The 11,009-nt window shown below is 43.7% G+C and overlaps 1 pseudogene; it reads left to right on the top strand.

The window, feature by feature from the left end:
- Positions 1-4,488: 4,488 nt before the first annotated feature.
- On the top strand, positions 4,489-5,971 carry LOC137235664 (UMP-CMP kinase pseudogene; annotated as a pseudogene).
- The last annotated feature ends 5,038 nt before the right edge of the window (positions 5,972-11,009 follow it).

Here is an 11,009-nt window from a genome sequence, read left to right as displayed (position 1 = left end):
TTCAAGAGACTAAACTCACAGCAAGATCTGCATCCGCGAGAGCGGAAATGGAGGCGGCCTCGCGTTTATTATACACCACTCTGTGCAATATTATATATTTGATCCTGGCATCGACCGCAGGGACAATGTCTTAGAACGTCAAGGCCTATCTGTCCGGTCAGGCGATGCAAATCTAGAAATCATCAACATCTACATCCCTCCTGTCACCTGTTGCCCCGCCCTAATATCGAGGCCTTACTCACTGGCAACAATCGCATTATCTTAGGCGATTTCAATGCCCATCACGACCTATGGCATTCAAACTTGCGGGCGGACAGTAGGGGTGAGATGTTGGCGGATCAAATAGACGAAACGACGTTCTGCACAATAAACGGAGACGCCCCCACACGTATGGTAGGAAGCTGTCATAGCTCGCCAGATATCTCAATCGTGAGCGCAGAACTCGTAAACTGCGTCAACTGGCAGCCGATGGTAACATTGGCATCCGACCACCTGCCCATACTTATTTCGTTCTAGCGTACCGCCGACTTCATCGTCACCGAAAAACGCACTTTCATAAACTTCAAAAAAGGAAAGTGGGAAGAATATAAATCTGGAACAGACAGCAGCTTTGCTGCCCTCCCTATCCCGACTGATTCCCGCCAAGGGGAGCGTGCCTTCCGTAAGGTCATTGAACAGATGCGTGGTGGCAACGGCGCGCACCCACGTATTTGTTAAAGATTAGGTTAAGGCGAAAAAAAAGGAAGAAAATAAAAACACCAAAAAGGGTTTCGTATTAATACAAGGGAATTCACAGTGTTTTTTATTCAATATGTATAAATACAACAAGTGTTAAGGAAATTTATTAACAGATGTTGTGAAAATGAAAATGTTAAAGATATTTTCGGAAATTATTTTATGAATTTGACAACTTACGTGAACGGGCGATTACGTGTTCCTTTGCTGGCTGCTGGATCAAAAGAGGACGAGCCTCTTTGCGACATGAGCCGATGAACCCGAGATACAGCTCCTTCGTTGGGTTTCCCGGCAACAAAGTTGCTATACCGCGGGCTCACAGCGGTAAAAATCTAAGATACATGCGTACTACCACTCACACATGCCTGTGTGTATTAGTAATCACAAGCATATGTGGGTGGTAGTAAACGAAGAAAATTATGTTACGAGGGGGGGGGGGGGGGGGAGATATATTTAGGCCTGTGGCCTAAACATACCGGCCCCCTTGCCGTAAGCAACAAAGAAAACATTAAAAAAAAAGGGATGCCACGTGATTGCACGTCCAGTAAGGCGCTAATGAAAGAAGGCAGTGCAGATGCGGACTGCAAGCACTGCACGCCAGATGGTTGACCTCACGTTTCGCTCTCCTGTGGAAAAAGAAAAGATGTTATTAATAATATTAAATCCCGTGCTGTAATTACTTATTTTTATGAAACAACTCCTATTTTTGGCAGGCTCCTGAGACTACCAGCCCGAATACGGTTGGTTGGGTCAGGAGACCGCCAACTGTTGTTGCTGGCGTTCCGCTCACCATCAGTTCGGCGTATAGATCAGCGCCGAGTGTAAGACGAACTGGCGATGAGCGGTAGAACTGCGGATCTGCAAGCCGCATAAATTCGAATGGAACGGCAACCTTTGGATCCACATTGGATGGCGGACTCAACCGATAGTGGCCGTTGACCACGGCGGCTTGGGTAGTGACATGAGTCGTTGACCCGAACTTGCCGTGCAGAATAAGTGTGCATTGCCCTGGTCCTTGACGCTCTAACTGCAAATCGCGTACCAGCTCTGCATCGACTATGGTGCTGGCGGCGCAGGGATCAATGATCGCACGTACCAAGTGTAGGTGCCCACGCGATTCGACGCGTACGATGGCCGTCGGCGCAATGGGCACGAAAGACCGCATTATGGGCGCTGGAGTGGCTGGGAGCAGCCGGCCGGTTCGGAAGCCTTCCGGTGTACCACGCGATAGTGCTTGCATATTTTGGGCGTCAGAATGGTATGGCGTTGATTTATCCCGCCGCTGCTGTCTGCCGCGTTTGGACGACTTGGTCGGGCCTCCTTGTAGTCCAATGTCGCGGTGCCGCCAGTTGTCTCGTTCGTTTCGACGTTTGTTTGCTTTCGCCGCGCTTCTTTCATGCTGTAACAGCGGCCGGAAACTGCGCATCCCATGGTTGGCCGTTGATGGTCTTGTTGTCTCCGTTTTACTTCTTTCTTCCTCCGCCTTTGCTCTCTCCTCCTCCATTTCTTCCTCCTCCACCTGCTGAGCCCAGGATTTAGCCGGTCCCGACAGGTTGATTGACAACGCGTCGTCGGACGTATTGTCGTCGCCATTTGTGGCTGTCTCGTCGCATACCGGCCGACGCTCATCTAAATGAAGCGTGGTGTGGTGCTTCTCTTGGCACCTCTTGCAGCGATACTTGCTGCTACACTTGTTTACCCGGTGGAAGGGTGACAGACAGTTCGGACAGTACTTATATAGAAGCACTGCCCGCAACCTCTCTTCTGGAGATTTTTTCCGATATTCGGGACAGATTCGGAGACTATGGTCCCTGCCGCAGAGCTGGCAAGCGACGTCGAAACGCGTTGCGCCTCCCTCTGACTTGGCCAGTAAAGTTTGGTAGCGGGTCATGATCTGAAAGAATATTGATATCATTGATCATGCCCAAATTGAGGTTGGCGGAATGTTGTTTGGGTGGCGTAACCAAAAAAAAATTATCTCTAACATATTATCCAAAAAAAAACATTTTATTGAAATAAAAATTTAATTTAAATAAAAAGGACCATAATTAAATACTTATGCGCGCAGGGAAACGAAGAAAAAACGGCTTTAGCACGCATCCATGCGATGTGGCTGGTGCTTTAGTCATTCCACGTCATTTGACTGGTCATTTTACGGTCATAGGTTATATTCCTAGTCACATTTGCATGGGCGTGATTAGGTTATGTGACCAAATTTTTGTGGGGATTTTATAATTTATTTTATGTCGGTAGATGTCGCCGAAGTAGTCCTAAAGATTTATTTTTGATTTGTGGTGAACTTTGTTTTCACAACAAGTGGCCTGCCACCACACGGAACGGTTCCAAACCTGGCTGAAAAGGTATTACAGAGTTGCACTTCCACCATTCAACATTATTTTTGACGTGTACTGTCGATAATGTTGAGATTCGTGGAATTAAGTATTTTAAATCTCGACCAAATGAATGATTGGTCGAGATATGTAATACGCGACATGTGTGGAGTGTTGTGCTCGATATGTCGTGCGGCATGTAATGCGTGACGTGTAGTGCGGCGTGTAGTGCATGACGTGTAGTGCGGCCTGTGGTACGTGGCGTGTAGTGTGCGCGATGATTGCGCATGAGGCCTAATGTCGGTGTTGCCGTGCATTGACTGTCAAAAGAAAAGTGTAGACATTTGACATTTGTTACAATTTTTTTTTTTTCATTTCCTGAATGAAAAAAAAAAATCATTGATTTAAAATACGCGGTGGTGAGTATGGAGGCTAGAAGTTGTAGTCTTTTTTCATTAATTAATTTTTCTTTCTCTTTTATTTTCAGGTATACGTTATCAAGTGGTCATTCCATTTTTGTTATGCCGCATAAGGAATCCAAAACCAAATTTATAAGTATAAAAGCGGATTTTGGATATACATGAGAATCCGGTAGGATAATGATATTAAGTACTGTCTTGAGGCATGTCTCTGCTAACTCATTTTCATCGGCAGACATACAACCATCACCGTCGGGATCTTGACCACATGACCAATAACATTTATTAGTAATTTTTAGCAATAGAGCTGTAATATTTTGACAATTCTCGAGAGAAAATCCAATGTTTTCCACCCAAGTACCAACACATTTGACGGCTCTTATCATATTGCTAAGATATTCACTATCCCATTCACGTTCTAATTGCATATTTGAATAAGTTTCAGTCGTTTCCAATACTAATGGCGTTCGTTTTGCGACTTCTGTTGTTACCAGTGGACTTCTGCACGTAAGGTAGCTCGCTTAACTGAAGTAAAAATTGCTTGCATCTCTTCTGGTATGGCCTGTAATACCTCAAGCATTATCCATAATGGCATTTCTTTTGTAACATTTGGTATTTGCTGATTTTGAAATGTATTTATCACATCCTCACTAGCAGAAGACCATTCGCCAAGCATATGAACAATGAAAGTACTGAGAGCAATGCACAGACGATTGAGCACTAACATTGGACCACCATCAAATTGAATAATTCTTTTCTAAAATCTTTTGCTTTAGTTCCTCGTGACTTTCCATAGGTTCTTCGTGCCAATATTTCATAAGTTTTGAGTGTAAAGTAACAGCTCCAAAAATTGCACTTCTTGGCTTTTGCCTAGTTCCATTAGCTGCCATGTGAATTGCCATGCCTGCGAACTAGTCTGCGCTTTTGTTAACCATTCATGAGAGATGGCTTGTTCCTATGAAGTTAACCGGTAAAATACGACAACCGCCTCTTCCAGACGTTTAATGTCGAAACCTCAAATTATATTTGTATTGTGTGGCCCCGGTGCTGGGAAAGGTACACAATGCTCCAAAATTGTGGAACGCTATCAATTTGTACATTTATCTGCTGGTGATTTACTTCATGAGGAGCGTGTACGCGGAGTATCTGAATATGGTAGTTTAAGTGACGAATATATACGTAATGGTAAAATTGTGCCTGTCGCAGTGACATGCTCACTGCTTGAAAAAGCAATGAAAAATTTAGGCAAGCAACGGTTCCTTATCGATGGTTTTCCACGCAATCAAGATAAGCTCGATGGTTGGAAGCAACAAGTGGGTGACAAAGTAGATTTGAAATTTGTCTTATTTTTTAACTGTAGTGAAGACATATGTATAGAACGTTGCTTGGCTCGTGGTCAAAGTGGTTGTGGCCGTAGTGATGATAATTTGGAGAGCTTGAAAAAACGTATACAAACATATAATAATGATTCAATGCCAATAATTAAACACTTGAACAATTAGGACAAGTTAAACAAATCGATGCAAGTCCCAATACCGATGAGGTATTCAAAAATGGTGAGCAAGTATTTGCTGCAACTGGTATCCAGTAAAATGTATCGGTTGGAAAATATAAAAAGTACACACCGCTTAGCTATTAGATGCATATATGTAGTATATATGAGTACATACATACATCTGTGCATTTTATTTTTTAGTAATACGAGTATTGTTACTTTTTGTTCATTATTAGCTAGCATCAAGTGAAAATCTGACCATATTTCCGCCAATAGGCTTTTATTGCATTTGTCTTGGTATTATGATTTGTTCGACATGTAAAATGCTCAACCCCAAGCACGAATTCATAGATTTTCGTATATGGTCTGGCCTATTTCTAAGTTACGGTGATCATAATGTCGCAGCTGATATTTAGAAAACCTCTTTTTGAAAAATAATCTTAAACCATATTTATATTTCTTTGGCGTTTTCCTTGACAGTTTAATAGTATCGCCGTTAATACCAAACGGTTGGTGACCTCCCTCTGAGTTAACCATTGTTTCATGCATATTTGTATTTGTTTCTCTTTTTTGCATTCATGTATTCATCAGCAGGCAGCTTTCCCGATTGGATTGTACTGGTTTCATTTGCTGTAAATGTACTTGCAAAATATCCATATAAAATGGATGATGTTGTTGCTACAGGTTGGCGTTTCTTAGACTTAAAGGTTCCAACCTTTTGTTCCTTTGTCGTAGCCAATGGTTTTGAATTTTGTTTAAACTGTCGTACTGCATTATATTTGTTAATACCGGGTTTTCTGGTACATCTAGCAGCTCGCAGTAATTGGCATGGAGTTTACACATATCTTATTCCACATGGCGTCACATTAAGCTGGGTAGTACACTTGCAGCTGGCACATTAGCATTACTAGGTTCATGTTTTTTTTGGCTTTGAATCGTACTACTCAGAAATATGTTACCTTTTTACAGGTTGTTATTTGTCTAATGGCCGCCTTCATTCTTACATACCCTTATATGACTGCAAATTTCAAAGATTCACCACGTTTTGGCAACTTAATTTCAATCGACGACAAGGATACAACATTAGTTGATGGCATCGATGGACACCGTAACATAAAGGGAACAGATAACGGTATACATATGAAAATTGATATATACCAAACATTTCCAGTGATGTTTTACAATTAAATTTTGTTAAAGGTACTTTGTCAATGGACCCCTGTATGGCATCAAATTTCCATGTCCGTGCCGGCGAACTTTTGACGCGCGGTGCCCATTTCGGTATTAGATCGTAAGTGTTTTATTAATGTATGTATATGTAACAAAAAATTGAAAACCATTGGGAATACATACAAGTGAAAAATCTTCCTATCCCTCCATTGCCATAAATTGAAGTGCCATAAATTGAACATTTATGTTTTAACTCAGCATTTCTTTTAAATGTGTATACAGAAAATCAGACTAAATATTAACATTCATTTTTACAAAAATCAAGTTAATTGAATAATTATGCAAACATGTTAAAATATGCAACTAATGCAATATACCAGTTGTCTACAAAATGGTTGAAAAGGTCTATTGAGCAAATGATTTAAGTACTCGAACAGCGATTGACGAGGTGATCGAGGCTGTTTACTGTTGTGAACGTTTTTATCAAACATTCGCCACTTGTATGTATTCACAATGTTGAAAACCCTCACACCAGAAAAAAGGATATTGACTTCGGATATTAGTTTCTCCTGTAAATAAAGGAAACCGCATGCGCTGTATTCACCCATAATTGGGTATTTTTTTGAAATGAAAGGTACAAAGCCACTCGCTTCATTAAGCGAACCTCTGTCAGCACCCCCTAAAAATTATTACGCTTTTACAAAAATGGTTAAAATGGATAGCAGCCGTTTCCTCCTTAACCATTAGGGCAATCAAATAAACTGCATGCAACTACTCATATGTAGATATTGTACCTAATCAAGCAAAGCCTATTATCCCTTGTTGCAAATGCGGCAAAAAATAAATTTTTGATTGTCAGTTGTTACATGGACAGTAAAATCCGACCATCAATTTGGAACAATTTAAAATTACTTATGCAATGGCAAACGGAATATTGTTTGCCAAGCATATTATGGAATCATATTCGAACCAGATGTGGTTACTTTGGGTGGGCAACAATTTTCAACAATTTTTCATTCAGCTTTCTGAATCTGACCTGATTTTGTATGAGATGTGAAGAAACATATGATAATCGTATCCGAAAATCCTTCATAAATTTTAACCAAAACGGTGGAAATATGTTCACGAATATGATCTGAAACAGACTGTGAAGAGCAGTCAAATGTTCCTTACAAACGATTGAAATTCACTTTCCGTGTCCTTATATAATGAAATGGTATGAATAAATTTCTTTTTTTTTTTTTTTTATGAATAAATTTCTTCGGTATTCCTTGTAGTTACACTGGGATGGAAGATGCGACTCACCTGTGTTCCAGGTACTCCTGCTGTGAATGCGGCGATGGTGATAAGGTGGCGGTGATGGCGGGTTCGCCGACAACTGGTTCTGCGTTGATCTCTTGTGGAGGAGTGTGGGCGTCCAATCAATTGCTTCCTCCTTGCCGTAATAACATTGAAACCTCAGACTTTAGCTGTCAGACCAGGGTCCTCAGCTTTTAATTATCCCGATTTCAATTTCCGGATGTTGTTTGCACTCCGACGAACAATGAGGACGTTTGTCAGCTAATGTGCAATTATTTTCGAACTCACCAATAACTGGAGATATCTACACAATCTATTTTAATTGCGGCAGCCAAACCTCAATCCCCGTTTTCACGCGTTGATAAATTTATAGTGGAGCGATGCAAACTCAGGTTGCGAATAAGGCAATAACGAGAATATTGATTAACTTGATTTCGTTTATTTCACAAAATAACTTTTATCATACAATTGATAGTTATGCACAAATTAGTGGCAGGATTCTCACGAGAGAATTAATTACAAAGTATACAACCTTTTGATTATGCACAACCACTTTTCTGTACAACAAGCTCGTCGCTTATAAGAAATATATTGACGCAATACTAGCTCATGCAAACTTTAATAAAACCACTCTTAGTTTATGCAAAGTTTAGTGAAAGTAATCGTTGAATTTGCACAACGTTATAATAATAATGAAACTGAAAAGTTACTTGTAGAGCCCAAAAAAAGAACAATAAATTTGCTAGGTTTTTATAATAATAATAATTTACATGACAAAAGGTGGTTGCTTTCTGACAGATGTCGATCATGCCAGGTCGCCATCCTGCATTTGCGGCGAATTAAATTTGGTGGATTTTCGCGGTGGAGGCTGCCACACGTCCATTAGTGTTCCCAATAGGGAATTTAAAGGGTAAATACAATTCATGGATTATGCGGGTAATTCACTATAATGCAATTCCATAATAAAATACAGTACAAGATACGGAATAGATATAAATTCATGGATATACGTATGTACAAAAGGGAGATGGGACGGTTGGCAGCCTACGCCGCGTAAACATCCTGGCCCGCCTAGGCGTACTAAGCGCCTAACGTGTGCTGCAGCTCGGTCAGAGCCCGAACTGCTTCTTGAATTAATATTTTTCCAACTTTATGTTTGTAAGTTGACGTGCGCAATCCGGTGGCGGTGCATCGTATAGTGCGATTTTCGACATTTGATGGCCGTTGAGGTTGACATGCATTCGAAGAACGATGGGTGGCTGGTGGCTGGCGATGTCGACGATGAGCTGCGGAAATGCGACGGTGCAGCTCCGGGCGGCGTGATGTCGGACGAGCCTCCTGCTGTGGTGAAACGGCATATGACGGGTGGCGACCTCCGGTTTCCCGGTGTAATAGGGTATGATGGGGATGCCCGCAGACCCGGCAGCGTTCGGTGGAGGTGCACTCGTCGGTGCGATGGGACAGCGCCAAGCAGTTGGTGCAATATTGATGTGCCCTAGCGATTAGTGCGCGTTGTTGCGGTTGCATGGCCAAGAAGGCAGGGCACCTCAAGAGGGCGTGATGCCGCATACACAATCGGCATTTCCGGTAGTCGGCCATCGCGGTATTGGTGTGTCGTGGCGGGGCTGTGGGCACTACGACTCGCGATTCAAGCGAGCGGCGTGGTGCGGGAACCGGAGGGCGCTGACGATCCATCTGTGAAAGAGAATATGAATGCGTATTAGTGGTATGTCTGAGAGGAAACGCCAGGTTAGGGACTGCCTGTGAGAGATACGGGATGATTAAGTTATGCTCTGAGATGGTATCGATAGGTAATCTTAGTGGACTGTAGTTGGTTGGGGAGATGGTAGGGAACCGTGGGGTTCTGAGTCGAATTCCGCTGGTGGCAGGAAACACAATTTTGTGATAGGCCTGGTGAGCACACCATTTTGCGTGCGTACGTCGACGACTCGGATATGGCCGTCTCTTCCTATATGGGTGTCTTCCACGCGTCCTAGGCGCCATTCGGTAGGGGGTAGGTTGTCTTCCTTAATGACGACTAGCTCGCCGATTTTAGGGGGAGGTTGAGCGGTTTGCCATCGATAACGCTTATGTAACTCCATGAGATAGTCATTCTTCCAGCGTTTGCTGAATTGGTGATGTAAAACTTTCAACCGGTCCCACCGGTTGATCATAGAGAGGTGTTCATAGTTCGGCTCGGGGATGGCGAGAAGGGGTGCGCCTCGGAGAAAGTGGCCGGGTGTGAGGGCGGTGAGATCCGCTGGATCCTGGGAAAGCGGGGAGATAGGGCGAGAATTGAGAACGGCCTCGATACGAATTAATAGGGTTGAGAATTCCTCAAAGGTGAAGCTGTGTGTTCCGGCAACCTTTTTAAAATGGGTTTTAAAGCTTTTGACGGCAGATTCCCATAATCCGCCCATGTGGGGTGCGCCGGGGGGTATAAATTTCCAATCGATGCCTTGTGGCGCATACTTTTGGACAATATCTGTCGAGACTTCGTTAAGGAAGGTGACGAACTCTACTTCGGTAGCTCGCTTAGCACCAATGAATGTTGTGCCGTTGTCGCTCATCATTTGCTTCGGGTACCCACGACGCCCTACAAACCGGGCGAAGGCAGCGAGAAAAGCCTTACTAGTGAGATCCGAACACAATTCCAGGTGGATCGCCTTGGTAGTGAAGCAAACGAACACGGCCACGTAACCTTTTACGAGGGTTGGAGATCGGAGCATCGACGCTTTGATTTGAAACGGGCCGGCGAAGTCTACGCCAGTAGTAGTGAAGGGGGGCGCGAAAGTGCATCGTTGGGGGGGTAAAGCTGCCATTATTTGGGATTGCGTTTGCCGCTTATGAATGGTGCAGACTTTACATTGGAATATACATTTTTTCAGCTGAGGTTTGAGTCGGAGGGTATAGAATTCCTGCCTCATAGCTTGTTGCAGGAAGCGGAGGTCCGCATGGAGGAAGCTCTCGTGTAGAAACCTTATATAAAGGGTAGTAAATCTAGCCTTTTCGGGGAGAATGATAGGATGACACTCATTGTAGGTCATGTCGGCGTTTACTAATCTTCCGTTGGCACGGAGAATCCCATTTGTATCCAGGAAGGGGTCAAGTGCCAGTAGGGGACTTCGCTTTCCGATTGGTTTTGAATTTTCGAGGGAGGCTCTTTCGGAAGCGAAGAATCTCGACTGAGTCAAGCTTAGCAGACGGTTTTTCGCGCGCATGACGTCGGCGTAAGAGAGGGCGGGATCGTTAGGGGTACGATTGCCTCCTACAGCATTTCTCAGCCGAGTTACAAACTTCAACATGTACGCTGTTACGCGTAGGGCGCGGGGATAGGAGGAGAACCGTTCCAAGAAGTCTTCCGACTCTTCCGCTGCATGCAGTCGACTCGGCGAAGTTCGGGGGGTACAATATTCCTGGCCGTTGGTGTTGGCCAGTCCTCGGGGGGTGGGGAAAGCCACTCTGGGCCATTCCACCATAGCGATGAGCTAGCTAGCTCGAGGGGGGTGCATCCTCTGGTGCCCATATCTGCGGGATTATCCTTGCTGCGTACATGTCGCC

This window comes from Eurosta solidaginis, unplaced genomic scaffold (assembly GCF_040869045.1).
Source record: "Eurosta solidaginis isolate ZX-2024a unplaced genomic scaffold, ASM4086904v1 ctg00001046.1, whole genome shotgun sequence".
NCBI lineage: Eukaryota > Metazoa > Arthropoda > Insecta > Diptera > Tephritidae > Eurosta > Eurosta solidaginis.
Note: the sequence above shows the minus strand (reverse complement) of the source record. Positions and strands in the feature narration are given on the sequence as shown.